The 14,668-nt window shown below is 40.5% G+C and overlaps 1 long non-coding RNA gene across 1 annotated transcript in view; it reads left to right on the top strand.

Moving 5' to 3' along the window:
• LOC103346819 (copine-A) overlaps nt 1–14,668 on the top strand; it is an 84,671-nt gene that overhangs the window by 5,904 nt on the left and 64,099 nt on the right. The window contains exons 4-5 of the long non-coding RNA XR_011386140.1: nt 798–851; nt 2,212–2,273. This is a non-coding gene — a long non-coding RNA (copine-A). The remainder of the gene's footprint in view (nt 1–797; nt 852–2,211; nt 2,274–14,668) is intronic.

Genomic DNA, 14,668 nt, shown 5'->3' with positions numbered 1-14,668 from the left:
AAACCCTTTCTAGACTGCTGTCTTTGTTCATTTCATTTTTATTGGAACCCTGGTTTACGTTAATAAATTCTGGCTCAAATAGTACTTACTCATAAAGTCTTTCATCTTTCTTTCCCGGTCAAGTGCTGTCCCCATGCTGTGGGTTGAGAAGAGCTGGCAGAGCCTCTTAAGGCACTACTGTATTTTATTGATCCTGTGAGATTGACAGGTGGCACTCTTCTTTCTAGTTCTTTGGTGCCTTCAATTTTGTTCAAATGTAGGAGTGCATTGATACTGCATTGATACTTCTTCGCGAAACCAATGGTCAAAAAAAAAAATCAGTCTTGTGTCAATAAAATAGACTACCTACTAGGTAGCATGGGCATTCCATGGAAATTACTAACATGATGAAGCAATTGATAGGTTGGTAAACCTCTTAGATATTCACATGTTGGGTGATCTGTTGTATTAGGGTATTTAATTCTAACAAGCTACATTTCTTAGATATGCGTCACTTTAAATTTTCTAGAAAGTAATAATAATTATTGTGGGCCTTGGATGTTAACAACCTGTTCCCAAGAAGCAGATGGTAAAAGATACTCAGTGCATCAGGTGAGTGAGGAGAGTACCTCTGACAAACGAAGCTCTCTTTCCCGAGTCTCCCCAGCAAGTGTGCAGAGAAGCAGTGCCCAGATAACTGGCCAGGAGTCCTCAAAGCATTTGTAAAGCAATACCTGCACCAGACGCCAAGGCAGCCGATTAAACTACCGTCTTCAAAATTACCTAACGGGTTTGAATTGTTTCATCTGTTTTTTTAGGTGGTGAATCCCAAAAAGAAAGGAAAAAAGAAAAAGTATACGAATTCTGGAACAGTAAGTCAATTTTTGTGTTACCCATTAAACATTAAAATTAATGAATAAAGCCCAAGTGGACATTTTAAATCAGGCTGGAAACAAGTAAGACTGGGGCTTTGTTTCACGTAGGATTGCACTGTGAACATGACACAGGAGTCGCCTGCCTAGGGAGTGATCACAGGGGAGCACACCCGCTGGGGCTGGTGGCCTGGCTTCCTGCAGGTCCTCCTGTGGGCTGAGTTCCTGGAGGGAAGCTCGTGTGTTCTTCATTGGAGTCAGAGTACAGAGAATCAGGCAGACATGGAAAAGTTCAAGTCATATTTAGAAAGACCTGGGGCCGGCGCCATGGCTCACTTGGATAATGCTCTGCCTGTGGTGCAGGCATCCCGTATGGGCACCAGGTTCTAGTTCTGGTTGCTCCTCTTCCAGTCCAGCTCTCTGCTGTGGCCTGGGAGGGCAGTGGAGGATGGCCCAAGTACTTGGGCCCTGCACCACATGGGAGACCAGGAAGAAGCACCTGACTCCTGGCTTCAGATCAGCGTACCTCCGGCTGTTGCTGCCATTGTGGTGGGGGGTGAACAATGGAAGGAAGACCTTTTTCTCTGTCTCTCTCTCTCTAACTGTCTAACTCTATCTGTCAAATAAAATTTTTTAAAAAACGGTAGAAAGACTATACCCTTAATGTCGCCCTTAACTGTTAAGTAGATTTATTTTACGGGGTGTGAAGGTGCTCGTTGATAATGCATTAAACGTTACAACTGTGGGAATGGACGCTGTGCTAAATCAGTGCAGTAGGGTGCAAAGATGAATGTATCTGAAAATTGTGTTAAAAAAAAAAGAAATCTTCTTATTGAGTAAAAAAATACTGAAATTTTCCCCCTGAGATTAACTTTCCTTTGGAGAGGCAAAATCTGAGTTTTCTCTGTGTTCCTGTGTAAGGATTCCTGAGAGGCAGGACACCCGCAGGGTAGATGATCGTGCACAGAGCCGAGTCAGAAGCGCCGGGCCCCTCCCTCTGCAGGGTGGCTCACTGACTCTGGGTTTTCAGTTTGAACCATTTTCCAGCGCCCTTTCATCTCCCCTTTGATCTAAAATCAGAAGGAGCACAGTGTCCTCTTAGACAATTTTCAAGCTGTTCTTCAAAGAGAGAAAACTGGTCATAGAAAGGAGTTAATTTTTTCTTCTTTTCTGGTCCAGTCTCTTCTGCTAATTTTCAACGTAAGAGCAGTCAGTCCTAGCAGATTTTAATAAACTATCATATATTTAGTGCTTTTTCCAAACGCTAGGAAGTAGGGTTTTCTCTGTGTCCTTTAGGGGAAAAATGTCCTTCGGGGTTACAGTTAGTTCTGCTAGAGCTAATTCTGGGTTTCTTTTCCAGGTAACGTTACGCTCCTTCTTGGTAGAAACAGAAGTTTCTTTCCTTGACTACATCAAGGGAGGGTAAGTCATGCTGTGAGATTGTTCGTTGCTTAGGCATTCCTGACGGTGTGCGGCAGGTGCTCCCACGCGGAGCCCAGCCACTGAGCTGAGCTCGCAATGCTGCACCTCTCGCTCTTCTGTTTTAGACTGTGTACATCCCACTGCTGTCATTTGTGGGACAAGCTGCATCTCTAACCAAGAGAAGGGACTTCGTTGTACCATTAATGGTCGTAGGTGGAGCTGTTACGTATACTTTCTTGAGTGTTTTTATTTGCCCAACCTGCAGAACCTTGTGTTATCTTTAAAGGGGGTGAAGTCTGGAGGGCCTAATAGAATGTGGGTGCTGACTGTAGAATGTGAACGGAATGCAGCATATCACAGGGTGACCTGCAGGAGTGGGGGCAATGGTCACTTGCTGTCCCCCAGGCTTCTGGGCAGGAATGCATTTCAGGAACAGACACTGTGGCCATTCTCAGCACCTTCCAGGACCTATCCTGTGCCGGTAATGCGTTGTGAATTCTTGCACTCAGGCCAACAGGGAGATCTTCCCAGTTTTGTTTCTGTTTGTAATCTGGTTGGTCCTGTGTTAACCTAAGCAAGCACAGGTGGAGACGGAGAATAGGGTTCCTTGTTCCACAGGATCAAACGTCCACTTTCCCCTGTATTTACCACACACAGAAACATTGAGAGGAAGGTGGAGTGTGTGGGGGGAGTTGATGGGGAGTGATAGTTGGAGGCATCACCCAGGTAAACCACTTCTGAATGACAGTTCAGCGGATGGTTTCCCAGGCCACCTCCCTGAGGCATCACCATCAGGCTGAGGAGAGCACCGGGAAGGAGGGGCCAGGAGACCCAGGCCAGTGTCACAGAGGACACAGCTTGGCCTTTCTCGCTCTAATGAGATAAAACAAAGGAACAAATACCAGTACCTGCCTAAACAGGAAGTCCTTGGGCAAGGGAGGGCTTTCGATGGTTTGTGGGCAAATGAAAGGAAAAGATAAGCTTACTTGGGTGCGAGACGCCTTGGGAGTCCATGCACCGTTTTGTTCATAATATGCATCTTCATAAGCTTTTTGGACACCCCTTCCTGTGTGGGTATCTTGAACCCCACTCTGAAGCCTCAGGTGGCATCCATAAAGTTAGAGAAGTACTAACTAGAAAAAGGAGTTTGCCAACTCTCCTTCATCCTCCAGCATCTGCATATTTTTAATCTTTAGAAGATGGGGAAATCAAGAGTTGATTTTGTTATACAAATAGATCTTTTTTTTTCTTGTGTCAAAGGCTTAGTAGCCGTAGGAGACAGTTGAAGAGAAGGAAAGGAGGACTATGGATAACCCCAGGCACATGCTTTGTATGCTGAAGGGAGAGGCTCCATGATGAGGCTGTGGTTTGCATGTCAGAGCAACCAAGTCTGAAAAGCTAAGAACGCCCTTCACAATTTGTTCTTTCTTGTCCCTTGTGAGCATGTGAGAGGCATGCGTCTATTAAGAAATTTTCCGTGCGTTTGGTCAGCAGTGTGGAACGAGTTGTAGTTTATTGAGTCTATCAGTAATAGTCGCTTGACTGTGTTACCCCTGAAATCACTGTGAGTTGATCATGTTCCTCTTTTGGAAATCCTTTGTGTTAACCTGGGCATGTGGGCTTCTGCAGTGCAAGAACGGTGGTGACCTTAACGAATCTTGTCGTCATACATCTCCACTGCTGTCGACCTCGAGGTTCCTGCTCTCGGCTTGCACGCTTCTTCCTCCCAGTGCTGCCTGTGCTGGCGGGAATGCGAATACCTTTTCTGTTACAAGTCAGTGTGTAAGCAGAGCCCCAGCTTAGGAAGTACCCTTTGTTCAAATCTGACTTTGAGAATTTTATAAGAACCTATTTAAAAAAATATTTATTTGGGGCAGGCACTGTGGCGCAGCAGATTAACGCACTGGCCTGAAGCACTGGCATCCCACATGGGCACCAGTTCAAGACCCGGCTGTTCCACTTCCCATCCAGCTCTTTGCTGTGGCCTGGGAATGCAGTGGAAGATGGCCCAAGTCTTTGAGCTCCTGCACCCCTGTGGGAGACCCGGAAGAAGCTCCTGGCTTCAGATTGGCACAGCTCTGGCTGTTGGAGCCGATTGGGGAGTGAACCATCGGATGGAAGACCTCTCTCTCTCTTTCTTCTCCTCTCTCTGTGTAACTCTGACTTTTAAATAAATAAATATATCTTTAAAAATTTGGTTAATTGAAAGGCAGAGTTTCAGAGAGACAAAGATGAAGAGATTGTATATTCGCTTGTTTGTTCTCCTAATGGCCACATGGGTGGGGGCTAGGCCAGGTCATAGCCAGGAGCCCGGCACTCTGGGTCTCTCACAAGGGTGCAGGGGCACATAGACTTGAGCCACCTTCCACTGCTCTCCCAGGCACAATAGAAGGGAGCTGAATCAGAGGTGGAGCAACCAGGACTGGAACCGATGCCCAGGTGGTTTGCTGGCATTGCACAGGGCTGCTTAACCCACTCTGCCACAATGCCAAGCCCCAGAAACCTATCTTTGATTTGCAAATGTAGTCTTAAGATTTAGGTTAAATTTCACCACATAATCATTCTAACTGGAATTCAGTTAATTTCTATAGAATCAAATTATCTGCGAAAGATAATGAAAAAGATATATATATATTATGCAGTATTTTATGTGGAATATTTAATAAATGTGTATATACCTTAAATATATTAGAATTTTACATTTATATATCATTTACCACTATTTATAGTACTTATAACTAAAACACAGAACTTTTTTTAAAAAAACTTTTATTTAGTAAGTACAAATTTCATAAGTACAACTTTGGGAATATAGTGATTGTTCTCACCATACCTGCCTTCCCACCCCCACTTCCACTGCACCTCCTCCTCTCTCTCCCATTCCCAGTCCTATTCTCCATTAAGATTTGTTTTTGGTTAACTTTATACACAGAAGACCAACTCTATATTATGCAAAGATTGTAACAATTTGCACACTCACATACACACAATATTTTAAAAAAACTATTGGAGAACAAGTTTTACAGTTAACTCTCCTAATACAACTCAGTGAGGACAGAGGTCCTGCATGGGAAGTTAGTGCACAGTGACTCCTGTTGTCATACATTCTTATGTATGATGTCAGTGACCACCCAAGACTCTTGCCATGAGCTGCCAAGGCTGTGGAAGGCATTTGAATCCACAGTCCCCATTAGTATCTAGACAAGACCATGAGCAAAGTGGAAGTTCTCTCCTCCCGTCAGAGAAAAGTACATCCTTCTTTGATGGCTGCTTCTTTCCACAACACAGAGCTCTTAATGTATAGTCCAAATCGCTAGCAGTAATTATTCTTAAATGACTTTATGTGTTTCTGCTCAAAAGGACTTGCTGCAAGTTACTGAGCAGCACAGTTGAATCGTGAGTTTTTTATTAAGTTTTATTAAGGAGATCATCTCTGTCATGGCAGTCCTTATGTTGTAATGACAGGCAAATCACTTTATAGTTTAGATATCAGTTTTCTGTACTTTACATGACTCCGGTATTCTGAGGTCCACTGGTAAAATGATTTGATTCCAGTAGATCTTCCAAACAAACCTACCGTGGCCTTAATGATACCTGATGTGTTTTTCTTGGTTCTGACCATACTGTTTGTGTCCTTATAGAGGACTCACTCCAACGTACGGATGTACCATACATGGTCATTTGCTGACCCCTTATCCTGTGCCTGGCCAGTGAGCTAAGTGCCTTCAGAGAACTGTTCTCTCTCTCCATGGCCCCTTTGCCCTGACCTCTCCTTACTCCTTCCCTCTCTTTCCCCCTTGAGAAATAGACATGCTGATAATTTTCTCTTTCTAGAAATAATTACAGTAAAGTTCATCTCTTTGTACTGTTTACTTTTCGGTATGTGTATACTTGATGTGTAATTTCTGTTCCCTGCTGAAGTCCTGTTTAGTTTACATAGCCTGAGTGTAAATTCATATCTTGACTCTCAGAATACGTAAGAATGTTATTAGAAGACACTTAGGAAGATCGAATCTTCATTGAGCTATTAGTTACAGGGATTGGTCAAGGCATGTACTTCATGGAATATCTGATGTGTTTTACATGTAAGAAATGAGAACTCAAGTTTCATATTCCAAGGGTTTTAAAAAGATTCAGTTGGATAGGGAGGAGGCAAGATGGCGGAATAGGAAGGGAGCACACTGATAGTCCGGGGAGAGACAGTTTAATAAAAGTGGAGATACTGCAGGTTCAAGGAAGAGTAGGGGAGGAAACAGCAGAAGAAACTCTTCCTGAATGCGTGATTCACAGTGGACCTGCGTGGAGAGCGTGGGAGCCCACAGTTCGGGACACCAGTGGCAGACTCAACACACCAGCGCTGGAACACGAGGTGAGCTGAACCTCAATAGCCCAAGACACCAGCAGGCAAGTGGAGAGAGGACACTAGAGGAAACGACCCCTGGGGGGGGAAAGTTCACCAGGCTAACTGGAAGAGAGAGAGAGAGAAAAAAAAGGTGACTGGTACGGACACGGGTTTCTCTCTCTCTGCTCACATCTCAAGGGCGAGCAAGACAAAGAGCAGGCGCCATCTTGGCCATACGTCATAAGCAGAGCAACCTCAGGTCTGCACCGGCCCTGAGCCTAGCAGAAAAACCTGACTCTGGGCGGGGCGAATTAACAGGAGATTAGGACCTAGTAAATTTGTGGTGCTACTGAACTGAGACTGTGAAAAAAGAGACGGTGGGGGAGAGAACTCACGGAATTCATGTGAGTACTCTCCAGAGACACTACAATTCCATAACTTTGGCAACCCAGTGGGAGACTGAAGGACCTAAATCTACGACCTGACACCATCAAGTTATTAGAGAACATTGGAGAAACCCTTCAAGATATTGGCACAGGCAAAGAATCTCTGGAAAAGACCCGGGAGGCACAGGCAGTCAAAGCCCAAATCAACTATTGGGATTGCATCAAATTGAAAAGTTTCTGTACTGCAAAAGAAACAGTCAGGAGAGTGAAGAGACAACGGACAAAATGGGAAAAAATATTTGCAAACTATGCAACTGATAAAGGGTGAGTAACCAGAATCTACAAAGAGATCAAGAAACTCCACAAAAACAAAACAAACAACCCACTTAAGAGATGGGCCAAGGACCTCAATAGACATTTTTCAAAAGAGGAAATGCAAATGGCCAACAGGCACATGAAAAAATGTTCAAGATCATTAGCAATCAGGGAAATGCAAATCAAAACCACAATGAGGTTTCACCTCACCCCAGTTAGAATGGCTCACATGCAGAAATCTACCAACAACAGATGCTGGCGAGGATGTGGGGAAAAAGGGACACTAACCCACTGTTGGTGGGAATGCAAACTGGTCAAGCCACTATGGAAGTCAGTCTGAAGATTCCTCAGAAACCTGAATATAGCCCTACCGTTCGACCCAGCCATCCCACTCCTTGGAATTTACCCAAAGGAAATTAAATTGGCAAACAAAAAAGCGGTCTGTACCCTAATGTTTATCGCAGCACAATTCACAATAGCCAAGACCTGGAACCAACCCAAATGCCCATCAACGGTAGACTGGATAAAGAAATTATGGGATATGTACTCTTTAGAATACTATACCGCAGTAAGAAACAATGAAATCCAGTCATTTGCAACAAAATGGAGGAATCTGGAACACATCATGCTGAGTGAAATAAGCCAGTCCCAAAGGGACAAATACCATATGTTCTCCCTGATTGGTGACAACTGACTGAGCACCTAAAAGGAAACCTGTTGAAGTGAAATGGACACTATGAGAAATGGTGACTTGATCAGCATAGCCCTGACTGTTAATGAACAACTTAATACATTATCCCTCTTAGTAGTCTTTTTGTCTGTTCTACTTAATATGACTGGTTTAATTCTGTAATTAATACAAAGTTATTCTTAAGTGTTGAAATTAAACTGAAATGTGATCCCTGTTAAACATAAGAGTGGGAATAAGAGAGGGAAGAGATGTACAATTTGGGACATGCTCAAGCTGACTTGCCCCAAATGGTAGAGTTAGAAACATACCAGGGGACTCCAATTCAATCCCATCAAGGTGGCAAGTACCAATGCCATCTCACTATTCCAAGTGATCACTTTCAGTTCACAATTGATCATAATGAAAGGACTAAGAGTCAAAGGGAGCACATAAACAAGTCTAGTGCCTGCTAATACTAACCAACAGAATAAAGGGGAGAGTGATCCAACATGGGAAGCGAGATACTCAGCAGACTCATAGAATGGTAGATGTCCTGCTAAACAGCACTCTGGCCTCAGAATCAGCCCTAAAGGCATTCCAATCTGGCTGAAAAGCCCATGAGAGTATTTCAGGCATGGAAAGCCAAGACACTCTGGCAAAAAAAAAAAAAAAAAAAAAAAAAAAAGAAAAGAAAGAAAAAATCAAAACAAAAAACAAAACCTAAATGAAAGATCTCTGTGAGTGAGATCCCAGTGGAAAGAACAGGTCTTCAAAGAAGGAGGTACCTTTCTCTGAAGGGAGGAGAGAACCTCCACTTTGACTATGACCTTGTCTAAACAAGATAAGAGTCGAAGAACTCAGAGGGCTTCCATAGCCTTGGAAACTCATGACTGGAGCATAGGGAGATTACTGAGGCCATAGACAGGAGTGTCAATTTGTAAAGTCAACAACAGGAGTCACTGTGCACTTACTCCTCATGTAGGATCTCTGTCCTTAATGTGCTGTACATTGAGATTATTGCTATAACGAGTACTCAAACAGTATATTTCATTTTGTGTTTCTATGGGGGTGCAAACTTTTGAAATCTTTACTTAATATATACTAAATTGATCTTCTGTAAAAAAAAAAAAAAGAAAGAAAGAAATTATCAATTCCCAACTTGACTCTCACTGGGATTAAACATGACAATAGTTCTGATCTGATTTCATCATCATTTAAAAAATCATCTATTATTTTTCACTTTATGTTTCTGTGTGGGAGAAAACTGTTGAAATGTTTACTTAATGTATATTAAGCTGATCTTCTGTATATTAAGAGAATCGAAAATGAATCTTGATGTGAATGAAAGGACAGAGGGAGTGGGAAAGGGGAGGGTTGTGGGTGGGAGGGACGGTATGTGGGGGAAGCCATTGTAATCCATAAGTCGTACTTTGGAAATTTATATTCATTAAATAAAAGTTAAAAAAATTTGTTAGAGTCCTTTTTTAAATTTTCAGAGCTATTGTAGGACTTTGATAAAAATTGCAAACATCACAAAATTCCAAGTTCAGAAATGCTATCCTGTACCAAAAAACATTAGGATAGCATGAGTTCAAGTAGCCTACCCAATAGGTTGGTTTCCAACACTTTGACTATCTCCATCATTAGCTTAGGAAGACAAAGGAATTTGAAACACAGAGGTATTAAACTTGATCTTATCCAAAAGGTATTAAAGGTTTCTGATGGCATAGAGGTATTGTGAACAAAAGATCACAGTTAACTACCAAAGTACATCTCTTATGTGAGTCTTTCCTTTAACCTACATTCATTCAAGCAGTATTTTTTTTTAGTATAACCACTAGTAAAAAATCATGGGTTTAGGAGCAGCCAGTAAGCTTCAATAGGCAAGATCCTAAATAGGATACAAATTATCCCAAAAGAAAGATATATATATATATATATATATATATATATATATATATAAATTTTATATATTTCATCTCAGAATTTAAATGGGTACACCCTGCTTATTAATATACTTAGGAAACATGAAGGATGAAGAAAAGGCTTATTCCAGTTGCACTTTGAGTGTTGATGGATGGTCCTTTCTCTTCACAATTTCACTACTGCTATGGCAGACATGGCATGATTGTTTCCAGGAATTTACATAGCATAAATTGTTTTCTTTGTGTTGGAGAGGCATAAATCACCAGTATAAAGGGACATCTATTTTAAAACTGTAAAACTAAGGATGTTGATAGGGCAAACTATTCAAACTTTCATGAATGGACAAATAGTCACAAGTATATAGGGTTAAAATAGTCATGCATATGAAACTAATATACTTAAAAATGATTATATGCTCTGTTCTGTTAGCAATCCATTTATACATGAGAACTTCTCTTCAACTAATGACTAGAAGAAAGCAATAGTATTTAGTGCTTGAGATAAGTTTTCTCTTTCTATTGCAATTTTTAGAACCTATAGATAGGAAACCATTATCTTTCATCCCCCAACTGAATTATGCATTAAATTGTAAAGTATTTTCTGATCCAAAAGTTTTTTCCTCCAATAGAAATAGGGAATAACAGCTGATTATAAACAGTATATAAACTGATTATAAGCAGTGTGACTTATTTGAATAGCAAATATAACTGAATATTTTCTGTCATATAAATAAATGTAAAACATGAGTTACATGAAATACTCCTGGGTCTGAAGCTTCATTCTGCCCATGTAGCAAGTTATCTGCAAGTGATTCTGTCCCAATCCACTACATTCAGTTAACCCTGGTAATGTTTTCAATTGCTTCAGTTTGAAACAGGCTCATGTAGAACTGAGATTAGAAAAATTCAACTGTTTTTATTCCTCCTTATGACGGTTGCTGACTCTAAACTTCGAAAATAATGTTCAAGGTCTCCTAAGGGAGTGTAGTTAGGAAGGCTGGGATTGAGTAGAATCACTGTGTAAGACTAAGAAAAATGAAAACAAACCAAACAGAGGCTGTCTTTATTTGCAGCCAATTATCTCCTGGCTGTGGCCACCAGGATCTTCACCCAATCTGTTTTCTGAATCTGGTTGTATCCTGCTACTCATTTTCAAAGGCATGCCATTCTCAGATCAGATAACATCTTTTTCATGACCTTTTAATTCTCATGGTAATATGAAAAGAACAGTTTCAGTGCAGTTCTTAGATACAATTCTAAAAATATAAAGATACTTGCTTTCTCCTCCCTCCTTCCATCCTCCCCACCTTCCCTCCATTCTTCCATCTTCCTTCCTAAGAAGAACTGTAATCTACTGATTAATGATCCACTAAATTCACAGATCAATAAGTTAGAAGTGAAAGGACCATAGTTCAGCAGGAATGTAGGCAAGGGCTATAAACAATAATCAAATGAAAAGATATTCATTCCATTCATATACAGTAATTTTTTACATAAACAGATCATTAAATATACAGTACTACATCATTCTTTACCATTGGTTTGACAAAGATATAAAATAATTTGATAATATTTATCTGCAACAATACAATACAGACTGGCATTTATCTGTTTTTGTTTTTTTATACTTTGTTTTAATTTTAGCTCCCATTACAGGAGAGAACATGCAGTGTTTGTCTTTCTGTGTGCAGCTTATTTCATTCAATACGATGACCTTTGGTCGCATCCATTTTGACACAAATTATAGAATTTCATCATGTTTTATAGCTGAATAATATTCCCTTTTGTGTGTGTGTGTATCACATTTCTTTATTCATTCCTCTTATGATGGACACCTTGGTTGATTCAGTATTTCGAGTATTGTGAAGAGTTAGCCTATAAACATGGTGGTGCAGAAATCTCTTTGATATGATGTGTTCATGTCTGTTGGTGTACACTTAGTAGTGTGATTTCTGGATCATATCAAAACCTGTGGGATACAGCCAGATATTAAGAGGTAAACTTATAGCATTAAATGCTTATATGAAAGAGAAGTTTCTCAAATAAATGATCTAATGATGCATTTCAGAAATTTAGAAGAACAAGCCAAACTGCAAATTAGCAGGAGGCGAGAAATAAGAAGGCTCAGAGCAGAAATAAATTGAAGCTAAAAGAATCACAAAAGAACAATAAAATGAGAAGGTGGGTTTTTGAAACAATAAGCAGAATTATTCATGCTCTGCTGTATGGCTCATTCCAAGTCACACTGGTCATCGACTCCAGTCTCATGAAGTCAGGAATTCTACAGAGAAATGACTACTTTCCCCTAGATCTTCAATACATGATCATCTCCAAACTTGACCAGGATTTTTCCTCTTCTGGAGAACTGACTGGAGTGACAGCATGGAGAGGCAAGCTAGTGAAAGCCCTAGCATCTTTCCATGGTTTCTGGGTCTCTGAGAAGCTCAGAGAAGGAATTCCTTCCTAGGCAGTCTCAGTTCCACAAGAATAAGGCATCCTCTATGTCCACCCCTTGCTAGGCCAATCTGTGTTACCCTCTCTCTGGTATTTTCTAACAGTTCTAAGACATTAGAATGTGTCTGGAGATTCTGTTGGTTGGAGGATTCCATGTAGGGATCGTGGTACCAGTCTCTGTTACTTCGGGTTATTCCTATATATTGTGGGGAGTTGTCAAGAACAAGTTCAGAGTCCCCAATTAAGGCTCCCTAGACGTCTATCCTTGGCACCCCATTTGCCTGGCCTTTTGCTTTTCTCTTCCTCCTTTTCTTTCCTTTTCTGTGAAGGAAGCCTTTTGTCCTCTTCAGTAGTCTGGGTGAAGATTAAGAAAGACTGCCCTTTGCATAGGTGTTTTTGATTTAAGATTTTAAAAAATAGCCCACATTTTCCTCAAGTGGGTGAACTAAAAGTCCAGCACTTCCCATTTAGTACTCAAATGGGAAAGGGAATTTGATAACCCAGGGAAGCAGGAAAGGACAGATCTAAGTGATACTTCACATCAACACATTATATATGATCATAAACTCTTGTTAATATTACTGTAGAACTGTAAAACTTTCACAGTAGGGAACAATTCATATTTTAATATACATGAAATACGATTTTTACTGACAACTGATGAAATACTTCATTTTCATCTATGACAAATGTTAAAGTCAGCTTTAAACTGCTATAAAACTCAAAACTATACCTGTGATATATGTTTTTAATAGTACCCTTTATTAATCAAATAGGATTAGGGGACATTGAGTATCCTTAAATTATGAAAAGTGACATTTAAGAAAATTAAGTCATTGCTACACTTTCTGGAATCAATTTTTGCAGATACATTGTTATTTGGTTTCAAAACATCAAATATTGAATCTTCATAAATACAGACTGTTTCTACAAATGTGTTGGTGAATCTCAGTTGGCCATTTTTATTGTTTATATAAAATAATACAATTAGATTGTGGAGACATGGAGAGAATTAGATTTTTTTCAAGTGACTGTAGTAACCCTCTTTACTCATTTTATTGAGTTGATAATTTAAAAATACCTTTACCTTTCATAGACTGTGTATCTGTAAGTAACTTCAGAAGAGAAAGGTTGTCTGAAAGATTTGTTTAACATTGATTCATCCATGTAAGGAATAGATTTTGACTTGTTATCAGTATGTCTGTGATTTCACATGTCATCTCGTAAGATCTTAAGAGTAGAATATGTTTTAGATTTACCAGTTTCCTACTAAACAAGTTTTCAGTTTGATAATGTTTTTGTATTGTTTCTAAATATAGCATTTTTTACTAAAGGGGTCAGACATTTTAAAGTTACGTATTTTAAATATACTAATTATACATAAAGCATTTTAATCATATGTTAATTGCTCATCCTCCTAAAAAGCAAGGTGAGAGACTGGCATTGTGGTGTAGCAGGTGGAGCCGCTGTCTGTGATGCCAGCAGCCCATAAGGGTGCAGGTTCTTGTTCTGCCTTCTTCATTTACAATCCAGCTCCTTGCTGATGGCCTGGGGAAAAGCCAATGTTTGAGCCCCTGTACCCACAAGGGAGACTCAGAAAAAGCTCCTGGCTTCTTCCTGGGCCAGCCCTAGCTATTACAGCCATCTGGGGAGTGAATCAGCAGGTGAAAGATCCTATCCAAGTCTCCCTCTCTCTATTTAACTCTAATTTGCCAAATAAATACATGAATATTTTTAAAGAAAACGTCAAGGTGAATATACTAACTTCGACACCGAGTCCTTTTTGCAAATACTTCTCATAAACCTTAGGCGACCATCTTCAATGCATTCATCAGAGAGATAGAATCTGTTGCATGTTTAAACATTTAATGCTGTAGTATCTGATTTAGTAGGCACAAACACCTACCCACAAACCTAAAATCCATATGAGAAAATGACATTTATCAAACATTTACAAATCAATAAAATAGATTATTAACATTCGGTGTAATTGTAATGAACTCTGTAGGAATATAGAGGAAGGATATCCATAGGGACCATTCTATGCTAAATGCAAGGAGAAAAAAAAAAAACCTTGATGATGACAGGACCTGAAGTTGGCTTTTAAAAACTGACGTGAGAGCCGGCGCCGTGGCTCAATAGGCTAATCCTCCACCTTGCGGCGCCGGCACACCGGGTTCTAGTCCCGGTTGGGGCGCCGGATTCTGTCCCGGTTGCCCCTCTTCCAGGCCAGCTCTCTGCTATGGCCAGGGAGTGCAGTGGAGGATGGCCCAGGTGCTTGGGCCCTGCACCCCATGGGAGAC

Source organism: Oryctolagus cuniculus, unplaced genomic scaffold, assembly GCF_964237555.1.
Source record: "Oryctolagus cuniculus unplaced genomic scaffold, mOryCun1.1 SCAFFOLD_57, whole genome shotgun sequence".
Lineage (NCBI taxonomy): Eukaryota > Metazoa > Chordata > Mammalia > Lagomorpha > Leporidae > Oryctolagus > Oryctolagus cuniculus.
This window is presented reverse-complemented; position numbering and strand designations above follow the sequence as displayed.